Source organism: Rattus norvegicus, chromosome 18 (genome assembly GCF_036323735.1).
Source record: "Rattus norvegicus strain BN/NHsdMcwi chromosome 18, GRCr8, whole genome shotgun sequence".
NCBI lineage: Eukaryota > Metazoa > Chordata > Mammalia > Rodentia > Muridae > Rattus > Rattus norvegicus.
In genome coordinates this window covers 6,688,100-6,711,014 of record NC_086036.1, presented here as the reverse complement: position 1 = coordinate 6,711,014, position 22,915 = coordinate 6,688,100, and the positions used below count along the sequence as shown (strand labels likewise).

Sequence of the window (22,915 nt, the reverse complement as noted above, 5' to 3'; positions counted from 1 at the left end):
GCACTCACACAGACAGGAAAACACAAACTAAATGTGTGAATGGACAAATAAAATTGGATGTTGATTGAGGCAAGTCACTCGAAATTTACCTCTGGCTTCCACATACATGAATACATACCTGTGGGACTGTGAAAGGCAGCCTAGTTTCCAGTTGAGGAGGTTTGAAATCCCAGTGACTTTGAAGGGATAGTAGGCGTTTTGCCTGACTCCCAAGAAACCAGGCCGGTCACTAGCCCACAGCCCTCCATTTGTGGCCATCAGTCACGTAAGGGCAATGCCCTAAGCCCCTCCACAAGTAGAGGACACGACCATAGGGCACATAGGCTCAAGACAGATCTCCATTATAATGAGGTACCTAAAGGCCTGGAGGCTTAGCCAATGAATTTTCCTTCCCAGACATTCCTTCCTGCAAAAGGTATTTAATCTCAGGCCCATGCTGAGAAGTAGGGTATGGTTTTATTTATCCACCTTCTATCATGACAATAAACACCTTAAAACCACAGACTGTCTCTTTTCATTGAGGTCCCTATAGGGAGCCACAGAGAAGGCCTTCTCCTACAGAGCTTCCCTGAGTTCCCAGCGGTGGCCACAAAGCTCAATCCTGTCTGGCTATACCACCACCACCACCACCACCACCACCGCCGCCACCGAGGGACCAGCCAAAGCTCCCCGATACCCCGTCCCCCTCGGCCCACGCTAGATCCAGCCCCGCAGACCCCCACTCTGTTCTCAGCTCGTCCGCAGCATCCCAGTCGCTCCTGGATGCCCAAGAGCTTGAGAACCAGGTGGCCCCGACCTCCTTGTAGGCCTGGGGACCCTGGAGCCAGCTGCAGCTGTGTCCACGAGCTCAGACCTTGCTTCCCCACCCCCAGAGCGGTGTCCCGTGGCTTCCCATAGCCATACACCCACCTGGAAGCAGTGGTGTGGGGTAAGTGTGGTCAAACCTCACTCATACTGCCTCCCTGAGCCCTGTGGCAGAGCAGACATGGGACGCCCGTTAATCCTACACACACCCACAGCAACAAGTATATACACACATACAGTATTATATACGTATATAATACAGTACATACAAGATAATTTCAATGAACAAATCGAAAAAATAGGTTAATACTTGAGGTAATAGCATATAAATAGAGGAGGGCTGTTTGGGCTCATGATTACAGAGGTCATGTTCTAGCCCATGGTCAGTCAGCCCCACTGCTTTTGGGTTTGTGGTAAGGCCCATAGTGGTGGGGAGCACAGAGTGGAACAGAGCTGTTCATCACATCGAAGACAGGAAAAGGAATGGGCCAATTTCCCAACATTCCTTCATATTTTCCATAGTCACCCAATAGCACCATGTTGGAGACAAGTCTCTCCAACCGGGGCCTTTGGGGAATGTTCCAGATCCGGATTACGACACAAGGGAAACTAGCATAATCCTTGTTGCCCTATTGTATTGAAAGGGTAAGATTTATAATTCTCCATATATGTTCTCGCATGAAAAGAAACTAGCAAGAAGAGGATAGAGGGATGAAGGAAAGGGCAGGAACACTGTTCAGACAAGCAGTCAAAAAGATACTGCCATGAGCAGTCTCAGATATCAGTACAGAAAGCGTCAACCACAGTAAGAAATTGGAGTTACCACAATAATATAAATGGCCAGATTCAAGACACCATGCCATGTCATCAAATGATAGAAACCCCTTGTGCTGGCTTGAATATGCTTGGCTCAGGGAGGTGTAGCCTTGTCGGAGGGGGTGGGTTTTGAGACCCTCCTCCTAGCTGCCTGGAAGACAGTCTTCTGTCTGCCTTCAGAACAAGATGTAGAACTCTCAGCTCCTCCAGCAACATGCTAGCCTAGACACTGCCATGTTTCCTGCCATAAAAAGAATGAATTGAACCTCATAACGTGTAAGCTAGCCCCAATTAAATGTCATCCTTGTAAGAGCTACCTTGGTCATGGTGTCTCTTTTCTTTGAACCATACAGTTTGTATTTTTTCTGTCTAAGCATGCTATGCTTGATCAAAATACTTTTTATGAGAGTAAACTACAAGACAAAGTTTCTGCTGAACTTTTTGAGACTCCCTTTTTCAATGCAGTTAATTGAAATCTCTTTGCCTTAGCCCCAGGTACTTTCCTCAGACAAGGGCAAAAAGCAGCCGTATTCTCCAAAATATTACAAAGAACAGTCTCTAAGCCACATATTAAATTCTTCTCTACTAAAACATCTTGGGCCAAGTCTGCACAGTTCAAATCATGCTCAGCACCAACGGCTTCCATATTCCTACTAACCACACTTAAAGCATCCCATTGCTTTCTCAGTCCAAAGTCCCCAAATCTACATTCCAATACTCCTGGTTCCAACTTTGTCCTAGTTAGGTTTTCCATTTCTGTAAAGACACTATGATCAAGGCAACTTTTATAAAAGACAACATTTAATTGGGTCTGGCTTACAGGTTCTGAGGTTTAGTCCGGTATCATCATGTCAGGAAGCATGGCAGAGTCCAGGCAGGCATGGTGCTAGAGGAGCTGAGAGTTCTACATCTTGTTCCATAGCGGAAGCTGTCATCCAGGAAGCCAGGAGGAGGGTTTAAAAGCCCACCCTCTCGGTGACACACTTCCTTCAATAAAGTCACACTTCCTAATAGTGCCAATGCCTGGGCCAAGCATATTCAAACCACCACACCCCTCTTCAAGCCTAGATCAGTAAGCTTCCCTCAAAAATGTAGATCTACAACCTTTATTTGACTATCCAGACCCATGTGTTCTCATCTTGTTCTTAGTGGTATCATCTAGTAAACCTTAAAAAAAAAAAAAAAAAAAAAAGCCCAACTATGATAATGCCTTTAATACTGGAACTCAGGAGGAGATTGAGGAAGGAGAATCACCAGGAGTTCAATCAAGGCCAGCCTGGGTTATACAAAGAAACTCCGCCTCAAACAAACAAACAAACAAACAAAAAACAACAAAAACAAAAACAGAGGCAGGATAGCACAGTGGCTACAAGCACCCACTGCTCTTGTATAGGACCAGGGACTGGTTCCCAGCACCCACACTGGACAGCTCGCAATCCTCGATTAACTACAGCTCTAGAGTCTCTATAATCCTCACCTAGCTTCTGCAGCACCCAAAAGCATGTGATACATATAAGCTCATGCAGGCACATATACACAGAATAAAATAACTCTCTTAAAGAGACACAATGCAGAGGAGCACTTACATTTGCAGGCCACCTTGCTGTGCCTTCTGTAAATGAACAATTTCAACTTCCCAGTGTGCACTGCTTCTTTGAAACCTGTGCTTGGAAGTTAGTCTCTCCATTTCATTGCTCCTTCCCAGTGTTCTCCCAGGAATTAGACATGGAATTCAGCTTCTAGAGCTACCAGATGTACAACTGACATGTTGAAATGAGCCACACATGCCTGTTTCCATAAAAGGAAAGGCCAGTGGGGACATTTGTTTCTCTTCCTCCTGACCCAAGTGATGGCACCCTATTAAGAGATACTCATAAAAAGGCTCTCAAATATCCTCTTCAAGTGTAAGAAGAGAAATCCTTCCATTACCAAATTTCTCCAGAATTAAAAGCTAATAATAATAAATTGATTTCAGAGTAAACCTCAGCTGTCTCTTTGCTCCACAATACTAAAAGCACAAATCAATTTCATGATAGGGGGAGCATCCCCTATGACTTATTTCTGTGTCATCAGGTCTGGTTTATAATGTTCTTGTTCAATGTCATAGGTACTTGTTCTTTTCTTCTCATCATTTCACCCATCTCTCCTCTTCTTTCACTCCAACTAATCTTCAAAACAAAATATCCCTTCTCCCTAAAGAGCAATGATTTCAAGTGGAGACTGACACCCAGGAAAATACAATGAAGTCAATAATACATTCAGTTCTAGGTGTCTGTATGTCGTTCTTCCTGCGAAGTGACTGTAACCACACTGCCAGTCCTGAGGCATTCTCTCCTGATTCTGTAAGTGCACTATGTGTGCAGGAGGCAGCTGCAGCATCAGCTGAGAGCCCGCATTCCCAACCACAAAAAGGAAATCGGGAGTTCTCAGTAGAGATGGTATGTGGGTCTTCAAAATCTCAAAGCCCACCCCCAGTGATACACTTCCTTTATTAAGATCACACCTTCTCACCCTCTCCAAGACAGCAACCAACTCTGGACCAAGTATTCAAAGCTGGTGGCTTGTTGGGGACATCTCATTCAAACCACCACACCTAACCAGGCATTTAAAATCAAGTTATTTACACAAACACAGACATTAGAACTTGCCTAGCCCACCCGCTCTGGGCACTTTAACAAGCTACTATATGACTCATTATTAATGTGCTAAAGATCAGGGACACTGGAATGAAATAACGTGGGCTCTGCCTGCACTGAGACACATATTCTATGAAAGGATCTAGGATGAGCACGCGCTCCCGATACAGCTGGCTAAATCCTTCACTACACAACAGGCAGGCGCCTTTGGAGTCCAGAAGAGAATCATTTCATTCAAAATTGCGGGGTAGAGGAGAAGACGTGGAGAGTGAGAATAAATGACCAGTATCCCAAGGACAGCCAAAGAGAATGGAAACCTTGCCATTGAGTAAAGGGTGCCCCAGACAGAAAACCCTGTAGAGGAGCCAAAAGGTGTGCAGGTCTGTGACACACGAAACTGTGCTGTGGTCTGCAGAGCCTCTGGAGCTGAGTCATGGATGCAGTCTTTGGAGGCAGAGCACAGGCCACCTGGAGGACCGGGCTGGATGCATCGCCAGGCCACACACAGGCCTCGCAGAGCGGGGAGTATCAGGGTCAATATGAGGGTCTGTTTTCAACCTCTGAGCTACACCCCTCCATTTTCATTTTAAAGTAGAGAGTATCTCTAGACTAAGCCTGAGAACATAAATATTAACAAAAGGAGTCTGAGGGAGGAATTACAAAGGGAAGAGAGAGAGAATTGGAGACCTTAGGACATGGGCTTTGGTGTCTCTGCCTTCACTTGTAAAAGTTGCCCAAGGAGATGAGGAGCAGCAGTGAGTGAGCTGGAGAGGGCATCATTGGAAGAGCTGCGGTCCAGAAGCAGTGAGGTTTGTCTATGTCCATCCATGGGACAATTTCCAAAGTCTTGTGGTAATGTGTACTGGTTTTCAGAGGCTCTTCGGAGTCTTGGCTGTGGCTGCTACTGTCGAGAACGTGTTTAGGTGTCTCCTTGAGATTCTCAAACTAGAGACCATTTGAATAACTCTAGGAGAGCGTACACGTGCATGCGTCCGTGCCTGTGCGCGTGCGAGCATGCATACGTCTTTGTGTGTATGCATGCGGTATGTGCTTCGGGGGATTGAACACAGGACTTCCTGCATGCCAGTCAGATATGCTACCACCGAGCTACAGCTGCAGCTTCCCCAACCTCTCCAACATTTTCATTTCACTTTTTAAAATTTTTGAGACATGGTCTGGATGTGTCAAGATTGATGCTAAACTTGCAGCCTTCTTGCCTCAGCCTGTCAAGTAGTGGGATTCTGAGCCTGGGGCAGCAGCCCTGGATGGCTGCTGAATTCCTGGCAGCTCATGTATTTATTCTTCTGCAGCTGCTGGAATGTTACTTTATGCACCAACCCCAATCCCAGGGCTCCTGTGGTGTGATTCATAGAAGAGTTGTGATTCCCAGCCCGAGAGGACTATTAGCCTGGGAGGATTATTAGCCCAGGAAGGCTATGGAGCTCTGTGCCCTAACTCAGTCTGTATTATTGCTCCAGTATCATTGGTGGCTCTGACAGTGCAGAGGTCCCTATACCTGAACCTTCAGATCATTTTCTGACATCTAGATTTCTGGAGATTAGCCACCCTAAACTGACCATGGAGGGAAGAAACTACCCTGAGGCAGTGGGCAAGGGAGCATCATGTGCAGAAAACTACATGACTCTCTCCATGGCAATTGTCAAAGCTGGAAAGTGAATTAACAGCTCCCCAAATTCTACCCTACTTTCACCCAGTGTTCCTTTTCTCTTAATTCTGAAAAATAGTTAAAATTATGTCAGAATGGAGAACTGCAATCGCTGTGTTTTCTACCAACAGTGTTCACACTTGCTAATGATTAACTCCCTTTGACACAACAGCAATTGTAGAGGCAGAGTTAAACAAACAGCTTCAGGGGGCCCAGAAATGAGTTACAGGAGACTGGGCCAACTGACTTGGAGGCTCTCCAGTGCTATTTCCCTAGTTTAGACTTGTCCTAAGGGGCATTTCCATTTGGGGACCTGAAGTTCTGAAATTCCTTCCTCTTCCTGGTTCAACAAAAACGGATTTATCGACCTGCAGGGCACAGTCAAAGACATCTGTTAAGTTTGGCATTTCCTTGACCTGTACAGAGAACTCCATTGAGTGAACTGGTCGCCTTTTGTTCTTTGCAGCTTTTTGTCTACAGTGTACAAGCTTCCAGACAGGGGTAAGGAAGTTACTTATTATAAAGCTAAGAGGGAAACCTTTTTACTTCTTTACGCCAGAACTGCTTCCCTGCCGTGTCTCCTCCACAGAGTCTTCTCAGTGCGACAAAACTTTGGGTAAATATCCAAGAATCCTCTCTTTCTAGTATTCAAGGAGAAAAGAACAACGCGTGTTCAACAGCACGTCTTTGTGCTTTGGGTGAAGAAAACCAGGCAAGCACGAATGTGAGAGAATTCCTGTGTGCAAGCTGGCAGCTCTTTTATAAATGCTGCCTCTCAGTTCAGGTTCACCTTGGATGAAAGAGATAAGGAAACATAAACAAACGTTGGAACTAAGAGAAAGGACGAGAAATGCTTGCTAAGCACCCACCTGCACACACTCCAGCTAACAGCTGACAGCCCAGGAAATACCTGGCAAGTCTCGGAAACGGAGATGGCAAGACCAACGCTTGATTGTGTGCTCACTGGACTTCAAATGAGAGGTCCGTTGAAAAGCATCTCCTCTTCTTCAGCTCTGATTTTCCATTCACTGTCTTTACCATAAAGGAAGATGTCAGAAGAATCAAGCTGAAAAGAGACTAAGGATAAGGTATATGCACTAAGAAGAAAGGAGTGGGAATTTGCATGAGGAGGGAGGGGGCTACCAATCCATTTATTATATAAAAAAGACAGGCAGAAAGAAGGAGGGTAGGAAGGAAGGAGGGAAGGAAGGAAGGAAGGAGGGAAGGAAGGAAGGAAGGAAGGAAGGAAGGAAGGAAGGAAGGAAAGAAAAAGGAAGCTTTTTATCTCCAAATGGAAGATTTATTTTAGTATATCCAGATCAAAAAAAAAAAAGAAAATTCTGATTTGTTTATAGAAAATACAGACATGCCCAGGGGTTAGGATAAATTGAGATCTAGACTGCACATGGGATTTGAGGCTGCACACCTTATAATAATGCTAGCCTGTTTGCGGTTTCTTTAATACGATGTCCTCAGACCTTTCAAAGACAGAATAATTGGAAATTGTAGGAGTGAGAAGATTAAGCTGTTTGATCAAGGATAGGAAGAGATGTATTTTCACAGAACTCCGAGAGAAGTCAGGAAGTTGAAACCATGACAAAAAAAATAGACTTGGATCTATTTAGAATTCTAGAAGTGGGTATATTACACTTTTTGTTAACCTACCTGACAATTTAAGATATAGATTCTGTTCTAGTTAACATTTCTGTTGCTGTGATAAAGCATTCTGACCAGAAGCAAGTTAGTGAAGGGCAGGATTATTTTGCTAAACTTCTAGGTCACAGCCCATCACTGAGGGAAAGCAGTAGTTTGAAGAAGAAACCATGGAGGTTGGTACACAGGCTCATGCTTAGCTAGCTTTTATACATATACATTACATATACTATGTATATACAGCCCAGGACCACCTTTTCAGGGGAATGGTACTGCCCACAGTGGGCACCATTGTTGCACCAAACAACCACCAAGACCAATCTGATCCAAGCAATCCCTCAATTAAGGATCTTGTCTCGGGTGAGCCTGTTGTATCAGGTTTACAGTTAAAGCTAACTAGGACAGATTGGATCTTAATGTTTGATGAGAAAGAGTTTATTTTCTGACCTTCTCTGTATCTAATAAAAGGAAACAAGAGTACTCATGTATAAAACATAATCATGCTTTTTTGCATGTTTTCTAAAGTATAAAGTAGGGTTCTTTGAGAAAGAAGAAAGAGAGCAGAGCCTGTTATGGTTTACATTAAATTACTAACAAAAATAAAAATCCATAATGAACATGATGAAAGATAAAACACACCACCTCAGGAGCTGTTTTCTTTTGGTTTCTAGAAATGACAGGGAAATTCTCTGTCAATCCATATATACATACATCTGTGTGTGTGTGTGTGTGTGTGTGTGTGTGTGTGTGTGTGTGTGTGTGTGCAGTTTGCAGATATAATCTACATACTGCAAGCCCAGCTGTTGGCTCTTGGGAAATCTGACCCATTCACAGATGTTCCTGGGCAATCTATAGCAGAACTGTCCAGCAGAACAAAGCAGGACCCTACCATTTCCTGCGGTACTGTTCATTGAACACAGTGGTGCCAGGGCCTGCCTAGATGTTTTCTAAACTCTATAGCCATCTGTGGTGGTAAGGAAATGGCTAAAGCCAAGACCCGACATTAGAGATTTCTTTCAGCCTTTCACGCTCTGCTCAAATAGCAAGCATAGGGGAGCGCTGCCTGAGAAGTCAAGTACAGATCATGTCAGACTACAAAAGGAGTGAGAAGGATGACAAATCTGACTGTGGTGGGAACAGATGTCCACGGAGATCCCATGTTGAGTTTCTGTGGCTCTCTCTGCATGGATAAGGTTGTATAGAGGCTAGACACTTCTAGGAGTAAGTCTAGTTCAGCAGACAGAGGCAAGAAGTCTTCAAGATGACAATTAATACAGACGAATAAAAGTCACACTTATGGTTTTCCCATGTGTTTGAAGGACAGAGGATCAAGATCAAAGTACCAAAGAGAGTTAGTTTTGTCTGAGGCCTCTTTCCTCAACTTCTACCCTCACTCTAGCCTTACACAATACCATTTTCCCCTGGCACAGGGCTGTATTCTACTCTTTTTTAAAAATGTGTGTGTGTGTGTGTGTATCCTCAGGTCAGAGGATAACTTTCGGGAATCAATGCTTTCCTTCCATGTAGATCCCTGTGCTCAGACTCAGGTGCTTTTACCACTGAACCATCTCCTATTCTTTTAAAGGCACATGCCGTATTGTAACCCCATTTTCTCTTAACAACCTCTTTAATGACCTTATATATAACTGCAATATAATCTCATTCTGGAGTACTCCAGGTTAGGACTTGACTATATGAATCAGTGTGTAGAGTAGTGGACCATGCCAGAAAACTTGGTAAGATTGAGAGGATTGGAAGCCCCAGAAGGGCACAGTAGAAGACAGTAGGAGCTTCACCTGCTTCTGACCAGGCCACTGTCACATGACCACACTCCCTACATAGGAACATGATCTATGGTCACGTAGATCAGGACAGAGTCCTCCATGATAATGAGGTATCTAGAGGCCCTGGGGTTTATCCAATAAGCATCTCTTCCTGAACATTCTTTCCTGCAAAAGGTATTTATTTAGTCTCTGGCGCTCCCCCCTAAGAGGTGGTATTCCATTTTTCACGATGAACAACCAATAAATAGTTTGGAAACAAGGACCGTCTCTCTCATCAAGAACCACCCAGGGGAGCATGGATGAAGCCTTTGTCTACAGAGCAATGCCATCTAAGTTTCCTGCCCACTGCTAAGTAAAGCAAGAGTTTCCCATTCCCTCAGCCCTGGTCTTGTCCTCAGCCCACAGGCCTCCTCCATTCCCAACGTATTAAGACGGCACTGTGTCTGGATGTCCAGGAGTTTGGGAACCTCTGCCCCCAGCCACTTCACAGACCATCAGGCCCCCACCCAATACTGCATTCTCTCACTCCCTGAGCGGTGCATGGTTGCCTCCCTAGAGTCCATCATCCAACAGGGAGTGTAGGGTAAATGCCGTGAAGTCTCCCTTTTGCCTGCCCAAGCAGCATTCCCACAGCCCAGCGGTAGCAGAGCTCGGAACCACACATCAGTGGTCACACAATCCAGGCCATGGTTCTGCAGTTAAATATTCAGTAAGAGAGTGCTGTAAAGGACTAAGCCCAGGCAATGATGGATTTGTAGCCCCAGCCACTCTGCAGCCTGAGGTGTATAATTACTGAGGCCAACCTGGGTAACACAATGAGATCTCATCTCACAAAAGAAGGAATTATGGGCGTACAAGTTTTAAGGGCCGTGGTTTATTTGAAACAATTTAATTTGTAATCCATACGACTGAAAAACTGAGATGGAAAAACTTAAGACCCTGCTTCTTGTTATTACCATTGTCTCCTTCCTCTTCTTCCTCCTGCTTCCTCCACCTCTTCATCCTCTCCCTCCTCTTCCTCCTCTCCTCCATCTCTTTTCTCTCCTCTTCTTCCTCATTTCCTTCTCCTCCTTCTCTCTTTCTATAACCTCACAGAGTCTCCTATAAATTTCTAAATTATTTTAGAGCTTTCAGAACTACAAATAATCATGGCCCAGTATTTCTTCCTGGAGAGGAGATATGATTTTGCTGTCACAGTAGCATTTCTCTTGGCATCATCCTTGTCCAGGTCTTGTTTAGGCAAGCCAACTGCTGACTAATCCTGATCAGATTCCCTGTCATTTCTTAGACACTGTCTCACATGGATATTTTATCTCTTAAAATTTGTAAGCCTCACACAGGGAAACAAAAGCAGGACAGTCTGAGTTCAAGGATAGCCTGGGCTACATAAGGGGACTTTAACTTAGAGAAAGAAAAGAAGAAAAGAAGAGAAAGAGAGGGGGAGGGAGGGAGGGAGGGAGAGAGAGAGAGAAAGAGAGAAGAGAGAGGAGAAAGGAGAAGAGAGGAGAGGAGAGGAGAGGAGAGGAGAGGAGAGGAGAGGAGAGGAGAGGAGAGGAGAGGAGAGGAGAGGAGAGGAGAGGAAAGAAGCAGAGAGGGTGGATTACAGATGCCTTCTTATGGCCTGTGAGAAGAATGGATTCCATGCAGTACTGCACACAGCACAATAAGCTACTAAACAGGAGAAGCTGCATCATAGCACAAGCATCTGATTTGAAATAAATACAGGCTTTGTGATCACAAATATGGTCAACTGTTTTTAGTGTGTGCACGTGTGTGTGTGTGTGTGTGTGTGTGTGTGTGTGTGTGTGTCTCCAGAATGGGTTTCTCTGTGTAGCCCTCCTGGATGTCCTAGAGCTCACTCTGAAAACCAGGCTGACCTCAGAGTTCTGCCTGCCTCTGCCTCCCAAGTGCTGGGATTAAAGGTGTGTGCCACTGTTCCAGTGAGCAAACTATTTTTTTTTTAAAAAACGAATTCAGGAAGCCTATGCCCGTAACTAGTTTTTGTCCTTACCCTTTCATTATTAATTCGTTAAATATAAGCCTATGTTGAAAATCCACTAAATTCTAAGAACTCTGCCAGGCACCGTAGTCTCTGCTTAGAAGTGGTCACAGCCTGGAGACAAAAAAGAGAAATGCATGGTTAGGCAAGTAATAGGCGAAAACCCGAAACCACACTCGGATGACTACTTCCTGTATTAACTTGGTCTGCCAACCCTTCCAAAATACATGGTGGTGGACCGCTCAGATCGCAATAAACGGTCACATCCCCGTGGGCACATGGCAGCATTGGACTCGGGGAATTATAACAATACAAAATAGACAGGACATGGTGATGGGAGGGGGAAGGGGACAGTAAAGGGAGTTGGAGAGAGGTTGGGGGATGTCCACACATATTGTCCATAGCCATCCCCCAACCATGTATACTATGCTAATCCTGTCAAACGATGGCCTTGGTAGAACAAAGACTGACCCCCTCCCTCCCGGACAAGGAGGCGTTCTGCCACATGTCCTTAGGACTCTACTGCAGCTCTTCTCTACCTCTTGCCTGCTTAACTAACCCACCTCACTGAGAAGATTCAGCATGTCTTTACAAGTGTAAAACGAATTTCTTAAGTCTCTCTCTCCCCTGCCATCTCTTTCTCCATGTATTTGTGTTAGTGTATGTCTGTATATACAAACACACATTTATACACACATACATTTACATATACATATATGTATTTTCAAACATGTAATATTTACATGCAAGCATCCTGCAGGCTCTGTTTCCCAGGAGAACCCTGACTATTAATAGAGTATGCATAATTGTAATTCCCTCCCTCAAAAGAATAAATGATGTGGCGTCTGAGGTGGATTCGAAGATGAGAATAGTTCCTAAAACTGAACATTAGAATCCTGAGGACTAAGCGAAGCAGCCCGTTTTTCTAAAAGCAGTGTCCATCAACTCACACAGACAATCTGGAACTCCATAGGCTGTTATCAGGAATTATTGTTAAACTCTGTTTCCATTTTGCAATCATTACAAATATCAACACAAGTAAGCTAGGTATTTTCTGGAGTTACAAGTTGAATGTGAAAATCTACCACCTGCCCAGACCCATGCATTTGAATACTTACTGGTGGTATTAACTTGGAGGATACAGAAGCTTCCAAATATGGGTCCCAGTTGGCAGATGCAGAGATATCTAGGGCAAGGCCAGACTCTCATATTCACTTTCAGTCATGTAAAACCTGAAGCCACAAGCACACACTGCCATGGAGTCAGCCATTCCTAGGCTTCCCCAGCCAGGAGAGACAGTAACTCGTCAAACAGAAGCCAAAAGACTACCAATGGAGACACCACAGTATCTAATAAAGTCAGCTCTAAGTGAAGCCATTGCTATGCCGACATAACCACAGGGATCTTTCGCTTCTGGAATAGTTTGTGGGAATGTGGAAGAATTTGGAGCTGTGGGTTAGAGAAGCCCCGGAAGGCTGCAGAACTTGGTAGGCATTGATGTGGGCGTGTAGAAGACTGAAATGCCAGTAGCAGTCTGGAGGGCAAATGTCCTCATGGAGATTCAGACTGGGGACTCTATTGGTGAGTGGACTAGAGGTCATTTACATTACACTCTGAAAAGGCATGTGATGACCTTCTACCCATGTTCTGAAATGCTGGGTAACATTAAATTAAAAAATGATCAGGTTTTTCACTTTGTTTTGTTTTTGTTGGTGGGTTTTGGGGTGTGTGTGTGCATGTGTGTGTGTCTGTGTGTGTCTGTGTATGTGTGTATGTATGTGTATGGGTATGTGTGTATGTGTGTGTATGTGTGTATATGTGTGTGTATGTGTGCATGTGTGTATGTGTGTGTGTGCGTGTATGTCTGTGTGTGTATGTGTGTGTATGTGTGCATGCATATGTGTGTGTCTCTCTGTGTGTGCATGTGTGCAGGCGTGTGTGTGTGTGTCTGTGTGTGTGCATGTGTGTATGTCTGTGTGTCTGTGTGTGTGTCTGTGTGCATGCATGTTTATGTGTGTGCATGTATATCTGTGTGTGTATGTGTCTGTGTGTGTGCCTGTGTGTTATTTTGTGAGGTGGTAGTGGTAGAAGCTGTATTACAATGGAGACCCTGGGATGCTGAAGAGGCCAGACAATGAGGTGTCTGCTGAAGACAGTTGCAGACTCACAGTGGATCTGTCCTGAGGGAGAGGCCACTTCCACTCACATAAGCAGAACTGTAAGGATGGAGCTACCCATGCGCGGGAGCCTGGACGACAGCACCATGAGCTCTGCACTCCAGACAGTTGCTTCTGGATTTGGTACTTGTTGTTGTTTATTCTATGTTATTGTATTTTGAAAGCACACAACTCCCATCTTTTATTTTAGCCAGCTCATAGTTTATGAGTCTCAAAGGAGACTTTGAACTTTGGACTTTTAAACAACTTTGGAGCAGCAAGACTTTTGAAGTTCAACTAAATGCACTCCACATTACAAAGTAACTTTAAGCTTATGAGGACCCAGGACAGAATGACATGTTTTAAACGTGAAATGTCCCCCAGGATCATGTGCTTGAACTGGAAACTAGGTTTCTCACTGATGGTGTTATTCTGGAAGATTATGGAACCTCACTGGGTTAGACCTCACTGACAAGAATAGGACCATAAGGATGATAGAACATTATATTCCTGCCTTGGTTCCAGACCATCCGACCCAGTCTACAACATAAAACGAGCAGTTACTGTCCTCCCACTCCAATCCCCTGCATTTAAGGAGGACCTGGGTTTGGTTCCCAGCACCCATATGGCAGCTCATGGTCCGTAACTCTTCAGTTCCAAGGGATCCAGCATCAGACCATACAGCAGGGAAGTTGCAACAGCAGAATTTTAATAGAACTTGTCTCATGATAGCCACAGGCTACACACAGGGAGCGATGGCTTCAGGAATGCTGGAGTTCAGCTCCCCTCTTTGCTTTGGACAGCCTGGAATCCCAGACTCAGGAGATAATGCCACCTACAACTAAAACAGGCATTCCTACATCAATGAACTAAAGCAGGACAAGTTCTCATGACGGTCTCAGAGGCTAACTTAACCTACACAGCTCTTCTCTCACAGGCATGCCCAGTGGCCTCCTCCGGGGTAAAGTAAACAGTAACGACCACAGATGTCATGTTGACGAAATCCTTCCTCCATTAAGAGAGGAATTCTTTTAAGTGGGAAAAGTTGTTTCAAGAAACAAGGAAAAGGCAAGCAGTTTACACAAAATGAAATGATGGGGAGTAAGCTTTATGCAATAGCAATTTCAGCCAATATAAATGGATCAAACTCAGCAAGGAAAACAGTTCTCAGGACAGACAAGTTTTTATTCATGGAAATGGGATTGTAAAACAAGATAAAGGCTATCCAAAGAAAAGCACAGACTCTTAAATGCAAAATCTGAAGGACTTTACAGGAATGTAACATGTTTTACAGGAAAACAAAACAAAACAGTAAGGGCACGAAAGGAAACTCAAACTCCGGTCGGCTGGCTGGCTGGCTGGCTGGCCGGCTGGCTTTTCTACCTGCCAGCATGGGAACACAAACAGACAACCACACACCGTTTCTCTTTATGTGAGTTCTAAGAGTCAAACCCGGTCCTCCAGCTTCACTCACTAAGCTTCCTTCCTCTCTAGACCTAACTAGTATTTTCGTAAGCGTGAAGACACACATGCAGAAAGTCATATGAGAGGAGAGAGCAGCAGGAGTTCATTAGGTCAGCATACCATGAGCTATCAGAAATCAGCAGAGGCAAGAAAGATGTCTCCCACACGCCTCCAGGTCAAGTGTAATCCTGCTACCTTGATGTCACACTTTTGGCCTCCAGATCTGCAACACAATAACTTTCTATTGTTTTAAGCTACTCAAGTTATAAGGGCCCCAGGAAGTGTACACACACACACACACACACACACACACAAAAGCCAACAACAAAAAAACCCAAAGATTTCAACAACATAATTAGCAATTTTTTTTAATCAAATGGGCATGTCCTCGAGCCCACTCTCAATTATTTTAAAAATACACATTCCTGTTTTCCGTACACAGTTTGTTTATATAATGTTGAATATTACCACAGCTGAGAATTATTTCCATCAACGGCACAAGGTTGGAATCATTTTTATCTCCTAAATAAGCAGGCAATTCCCCCAAGAGTGAGAAAAATGGTCTTGGAAGCCTTTCAGCCCTTCCTTGTAGTAGAGACAGCTTGTTGTCCTGTGCTTAGAAAAGAACATAGCTAGCTAATTAGCCACAAGCAAACAAGCGCACCCAGGATCCCTGTTTTATCCACTGCGAAAGGTTCTTCAGAACTCAGATTTTCACAGACACGATTCTATTTTTGTTTCTAAATCAACACTCAAGTTACTGTCCCAATCATTATTGCAACCAGGATAATTACTCTTAAAGTTACAGCCCCCAGAAGCAAGAAGAGGTTTTTGTTTTTTGTTTGTTTGTGTTTGTGCTTTTGTCATTGTGGTTGTTTCTTCTGGTGCTGGTGACCAACTTGAGGTTTCATAAGCAAATACATAGAAAGTTAACTTGCTTAAATAACCTTGGCTTGAGTCACATATATTTTATCATGCCTCTCCCCAAATGTCATGTTAACATTCATCGGATATGGAGGAAAAGGTAAAAGAGTCCAGGTACTTTGCAGAAAAGAGCCATAGTCAGCCTTCTAGCTACCATGGCAACAAAGGACAGCTGTCAAAATAGAGTAATGTACTGGGGGATGCTCGTGTTATAGACCACCTTCTGCCTTCTCCTTCAGTTACATCATTCACAGTTACTGACCTGGGCAAGAACTGGGTTCTTGCTTTGGTGGCTTGGTTGCTTGGTTGCTTGGTTGCTTGGTTGCTTGGTACAATTCTTTTTAACTGTGCAATGTGTGTGCCCTTCCTGGTATTCAAAGATCCCGTAAAGAGAGCTCTTTCTACTTTTGCATCCCACTGTCTCCTGAGCCCTAGCCCTCCCTTATAATTGAGTCTGGTCTGGAAGAAGGGACGTTTGTCAAAGGATATATGCTAGACTTCCTGAAGAAAGGTCAGTCGCCAGGGTTTTGGTCTCAGTAACAGTACCTCTTGGAGGCAATTCCTCCAGGAATTATGTCATGCTTCTGAACCAAAACCTTCTCTGGCTGCCACTTGTGGTGCAAAGTGAGCTTTGCAAGGGACACTTCAGTGAAGGCGTAAATTGACAACTCTTTAGGGCAGATTTGCAGATACAGCCAAAGTCATGACCGTTAGCCACTCATGAACTCTCAGAGATCCCACCTGCAGAGCAAGTGGAGACCTCATCTCACAGCGTAGCCGCCTCTGCCAGCAGATGTCACATGACGGGTGCCAACCTTCTGTCTAGTTCTCATTCTTCCTGGTATTGTGGCTTCTTTCTAAACGAAGTTGACTTCTTTTGAAGTTCTCACCCTTAAAGGAATAAGGTGATTCTCTCTGAGAGCCTCTCCTCAGATGTCATTGAACTCCTGATCCCAGGCTCTCAGAGCAGAACTGTGATGTTCCAATGGACCTTTCTGAATGCAACTCTTCCAGTGTGTGTATACATGTGCATGTGCACATGTATATGTTCATACATGTGTGGGACTTTCAAGAGTCAGTCCTCTCTTTCTACCATGTGAATCTTAGGGGAGGAACTAAGATCGTTAGACTTGGCAGCAAGTGCCTTTACGCACCAGGCCAAATTCTAAAGATCCTACCCAAGATGGCAATCAAAAGTTGATGCATGGTGGCTACTCCTTGACTTTCAGGAACCCAAGTTAAAAGCAAAGTGTTAATTAATTGCGGCCCATCATGGGTATCATGGGTAGCCAGAGCCACATTCCTTCTGGGAGGTGAGCGCCATCATCCAGCGGGTACAGAACAAAATGGGAAGTCCCTCACGGTCAAGCTGCACACTCAGCACACAGAGCCTTGGCTACTCAGAAATAGAAGAGGCCGAGAGTTCCCCTTTATTGAAACTGCCACACTCATGTTTGTCTAACACTGTTCTCCCTCCTTGTTGCTGCTGTTTTTACGTTTTCTGTAAGTCCGTTGTGTGTTAAACTTACTCCATCACACCCCACCATAGCATGCCATTTTCCCTCAACTTGTACTGGTTTGCCTGCCCGGGATGTACTTCTGTTCTATTTTAATGGACTACCATGTCTTTTAGTGAGTGACAGCTAGGTATTTCTGAGCGCCAGAGAAGGGCAGCTGGTATCCTGGTACCCCCTGCCACCTACACCAACACGACTTTCTTCTCCAATGATTCCCAATGTCCCTGTCAAAGGCTGCCTTTTTCTGGTTTCCTTTAACTGTTCCCATTTTCTGCAGCCCTTACAGTCGGTTAGAATTGTCCTCAGCATCCAAACTTAGTCTCTCCTTCTTAGCGCTAGCATTCTCCAAAGGCTACAACTGAAACACCCCTAACGTCAAAGGCTTGCAAGGATTCCCTCCTAACTGCTCCTCCTGCCCTGTGCCTCCCCTTTGTTTATTCTCTATCCCTACTGGCCCTCCCTGCACCACCAAGAAAGAAGGAAGGAGGAAAGGCTGCAGCCCCTGCCCATCTTGCTTAAATCACACTAACCCTGTCCACCAGCCTGCCCAGATTCCAAGGTACACAGTACCTGAACCTTCCGGTCCTTTCTGGCAGCTTCGTAAGCAACCTGAGAGCTCCAAGCTGTTCATCCGCACGCTTCCTTGTTCCTCCCACCTCCTCTCGGCACAGTCCCTGGCTCAGACTGCCCGACCGTCTCACAGGGCACCATGTGACATGACCTAACTTCTTCCCTAAAGGGGAATACTGTTTCTCAGAGTGTGGATGGGCACAATGGAGAAGAGGAAGTCAGTCAATGACCTGAGGAACCTGAGGAACTGTATCAAAACAAATGAGCATATTGAGGGGTAGAAAGGAAAGTGACCAAGTCCTGGAGACACAGCGGTACCTCAGAGTGGCTGGGCACCCAAGCAGTGTGCTCCTGACACCACTCAAAGGTCTCTCCACGCACACCCTCCATTTTCCACAAGATTGGCCAGAGATGCCAAAATATGCCTGCCAAAACACCAGGCTGCTGGTGATTCGTTGTCCATGGCTTCTGTTAACCAATGGGCCGGAGCCTGGGAACATAAACAAGGGTTGAAAAGATCCCTGTCTTCAGGCAGCTCACTATTCACACATTAATGCAGATAACAGCAATGAGAGAAAGCAATCGGCTTCATTATAGAAACCTTCAAAAGGTTATGGTATGACATATAGAGCAGTAACGGGCCACGGCTAACAGAAGAGTTTGGCCTTTGGTAAGTCTGGCTGCATTCCTTAAATTGGACTGTATTTTTCTTCGTATCTTTTACCATTCACAAAACGTGTTTCAGTCTCTACATCAGTGTTTCAAGTCAACTTACTCTATCTACTACCAAATGCATGCAGGACCTAATACGTTGTTTTAAGACACGGAAGCACTAACCGATAGCATCTACTTTGGGTGTTGTTTTTGTTGTTTTTGTTTTGTTTTGTTTGGCCCCCATATTTCAGATTTAACATTTTAAGATTTGGGGAGGGGAGGTTATTGCATGTGAGTGTTTGTGGGTGTCAGAGCGTGAGATTCCACTGTAGCTGGGGATATTTGCGGTTGTGAGCAATGGAGTATGGTTACTGGGAACCAAACTCAAGTCTTCTCCAAATCCAATGTGTGCTCTAAACAGCTGAGCCTTCTCTCTAGCTTCTCTCACTCTGTTTTGATTAGGTCTATTTAGGGGGCTTATGTGGAGGTCAGAAGATGGCTTACAGGACTCAGCTCTCTCCTGCCATGTGCATGCAGGTATCAAACTCAGGACATCAAGTTTAAAGGAATCTGCCTTTACCCAATGACCCCGCCCACTAGCACTCACCGATTTTTTATTTTGTTTTGTTTTGTTTGAGACAGGGTCTTTTACTGAAATGGATCTGCCTGTTTTAGCCTCTCTTGGCCTGGGATTACAAGCACATGCCAACATGCCTTTGTTTTTATAAAACAGGCTGTGGCTTCAAACTTAGGTCATCTTGTTTATGCAGCAAGCGTATCAGCCAATGGAATTACCTCCTTAACTTTTATCACTTTTTTCCTTGAAAGGAAATCTATGCTTTGCCTTTCTTGGAAATATTCTCTGCTTACAACTAACCTGCAAGTGAATTTCCCAGTTGGTGACACCAAAGTTAAATGATAGAATTGGCAGCATCAGCTGGCATCTGTGTCAGTGTGGGAGGGTTGAATGAAAATGGTCCCCATAGGCTCTAGGGAGTGGCACTATTAGGAGGTGAGACCTTGTTGGAGTGGGTGTGGTCTTGGAGTGGGTGTGGTCTTGGAGTAGGTGTGGTCTTGTTAAGTCACTGGGAGTGAGCTTTGAGATTTCCAGTGTTCAAGTCAGGCCCAGCTCACTCTCTCCCTGCTGCCTTCGGCAACAGATGTAGAACTCCAGCTACCTCTCCAACATCGTGTCTGCCTGTGCACCACCATGCTCCCCACCATAATAATAAACTGAACCTCTGAAACTGTAAGCCAGCCCCAGTTAAACATTTTCCTTCATAAGAGTTGCCTTGGTCACGGTGCCTCTTCACAGCAATAGAACATTGATTAAAACAGCATCAACATCAATTTCAGCATCAGCATCAACAAGGAAGCTGTTAAAATGCCTCCGCTCCTCTGCCTTTCAGCCAGTCTCTGTCTGCTTGTAAACTTTATTCTCTTTTATTCCAATTATGGAGGATGGTGAAATGTGAACTCTAGAGTTAAGCTGCAGCTTCCACAAAATTGCCTGTACCACATTTAAGTGAGAAGGCCCAGAGTTTCTTGGGAAAGGCCTTCAATTCTGTAATTAACCAAACTGTCAAGAAAATTAAAGTACAGATGCCCTCCTCCACTCACGGCTTCTTTGCTTCCTCCCAAGTGTCCCAGGGCCCATGTGCCCATGCTTTACACTGTCTCGTTCACAGCCTCACCCTGCCTTTCCCTGACCACGATATCCCAAGAGCCAGTGCTTCTACCTTTCCCTTTAGTAAGATGAGCATTCACCGAGAAGCCTAGTCTGGTCTCAGCTGAGTCTTTGCACAGTACTTTTTGGCTTGGGTTTAGCTTAAGTGTGTTCCCCAGGGAACATGCTGTATGATGAGCCTAGTCTCTGGTCTAGCCAAAGGGAAGCCATTATTAGCCCATCCCCAAACTCTGGCTTCCTTACTCTCTATTTGATCTCTCTAGTCTGCACATGATCACAGGTGAATCCCACCACCATCAAGGAATCCAGGCAAGGAAATCCTCATCAGAACCCACATTAACTATGCAGCCCAATCTTATACCTCAGCTTTCACAGTATGAGTTAGTAAACCTCTTTGTTTAATAAGATCTAAACTTAGAAATCTAATTATAGTAACAGAAAACTATCCAATACAGTATTTCTGATTAATTTCAGTTTCAGTGACCTACCCTCTTTAACTGACCAGATTGTACAATATTTTTAAGGTGCCTTTTTACCCTACCCCACCCGCAAAGAACTCTGTGTAGGAAGGTTATGGGTATTTTGTTTTGTTGGTTTTGTTTCAGAGGTCATGAAAAGAACAAGATGGCCAGTGCCCTTTAAAATACAGGAAGTCCTGGAACAAACCCTTTGGCTCACAGGGAGTCAGTCCTGTCTGGCAACTCCATTCTTGGCTCACCAGCCTGCCAGCATGTTGACCTTGAAGACACAGAACAGGGCTACCTGTCCATGTGGGCTGCATCCTCTTTTAGGGGGTCCTGGGGGCTAAATTTTATTTTTTTATGTTGTTGTTCTGCTCTGTCCTGTTGTGTGGACTTCAGTTTCTTAGCTGGACTGACTCTCATTGGAATATTTTGTATGAAAAACTTGAGACCCTCCTGCATGATTATATTTCTTAATTAGCCAAACAAGTAGGTTCTAAGTCTTTTTCTGACCAAAATGTTCTTCTCCCTCTCACAGTAGCTTCCTAGATTAAGATATCTCAAAATATAGGAATGATACCATTTCAGTGAGGAAAAAGGGTTTAAAAACAATGGAATATGAGGATTGAAGAGATGGCACTGCTACTCTTCTTCCAGGGAACCTGGATTTAGTCCCAGTACCCACACAGTGCTTACCATTGTATGTAACCCCGGCTTCAGGGGACTCAGTGCCTTATTCTGACTTTCATGGGCGCTGCACACATGTGCTACAACACATGTATGCAGGCAAAATACACACAAAACAAATATAAATATTAAAAAATATATAAGTAATCTTAAAAACAAAATGAAATTCATGGCATATTTCTCCCCCCCAAAAATTGATCCATAGTCCCAACCCTCTAGAGATTTCTCTAAACCCAAAGATAAATGCAGAAGGAAAAGAAAAATTGATGATTGATGGACATTGAAGCAGATGTTTTATTATGGAGCTGTTGGGTGATTTTAGAAATAATCCCTCTGAAAGGAAATTCCAGTTACTGACCAAAATTCAAGACTGACTTCTCTTGGTTCAACCATCGTTAGGTTAATTACCAAACTAACTTTTTGCCTTCAAATCTGAGTGGAAACTAAATCCCAAGTTAGAAGAACAGAATTTAGATCAGTTGAGATATTTTTAAATATTTTAGAAAGTTGTATCATTTCTATACCTAGTATTTATTAAATATGGCCAGGGGCCAGAGTGATGGCTCAGCATTAAAATCATGGTCCCTCGAGGTGACGTGAGTTGGGTTTCAGCACCCACATTGGGCAGCTGTCAACTGCCTGTAACTCCAGCCCCAGGAGATCCATCACCGTCTTCTGACCTCTTTGGGTACTGTACTCACGTGCACAAACCCATACTCAGATACATACACATAATTTAAAAATAAAATATTTTAAAAAAATAACCAGCATTTGGGATTCACTAAAAATGCTTAAGACTTTCTGTTCGTCATGAGGCTACTAGAGTTGCTTACATTTTAATGTTCTTCGAGTGTCCTTTAAGGCTCTGATTTCTTGGGCTTTGGCAGCTCGGGCAACTCCCTTCTGTCCCCCAGACTCTGGTGAGGTCACTGCTCTCAGCCATGGGTGATCTGTCTTTTCTTTGTTGTGTCTTGCTTTCCTTCAACCTTTGAGTTTCTTGGTAACCAATTTCCTGTATTAACTCCACCCTGTTGAAACAAGGAGGCGTTTCGTTTATAATCCTCTTTATTAATCTTTGGGAATTTTATACACTGTATTTTAGTATTCATCCCTACTTCTCCCATTGACTCCTCCCAGGTCTCCCCTTCATCTCTCACCTTCCTGTCCTTCTTTTTAATAACCCGTTGGTTCCGATTTACGCTGCCCACACACTCATGGGGCCCTCAGCTAGAGACAAATGATCTCCCAGAGACCAAAAGTACACTTGAGTCACCCACCATCTCCCAGAAGTCATCAACTGTCAATAGTTCCTCAGCTAAGGTTTGAGAGCCCCTACCCCCTTGGGCTTTTCCACTAAGGATCCTAACTGGTATGGGATGAAAAGCTTATCAAAGATCCTCTTGCTACTGGGGAAAGCAGGGAGGGAAACCTGGCTAG

At 44.4% G+C, this 22,915-nt stretch overlaps 1 long non-coding RNA gene across 11 annotated transcripts in view; it reads right to left on the bottom strand.

The window, feature by feature from the left end:
* The window catches only part of LOC102551724 (uncharacterized), a 79,958-nt gene that overhangs the window by 10,740 nt on the left and 46,303 nt on the right, over positions 1–22,915 (bottom strand). For 4 of the 11 annotated variants that reach the window (XR_010059626.1, XR_005496134.2, XR_005496139.2 and 1 more), the window contains 3 exons: positions 22,312–22,506; positions 11,371–11,472; positions 6,792–6,988 (listed from right to left, as the gene is read on the bottom strand). This is a non-coding gene — a long non-coding RNA (uncharacterized LOC102551724). The other 7 variants (XR_010059630.1, XR_010059629.1, XR_010059627.1 and 4 more) reach the window with 7 other exon arrangements.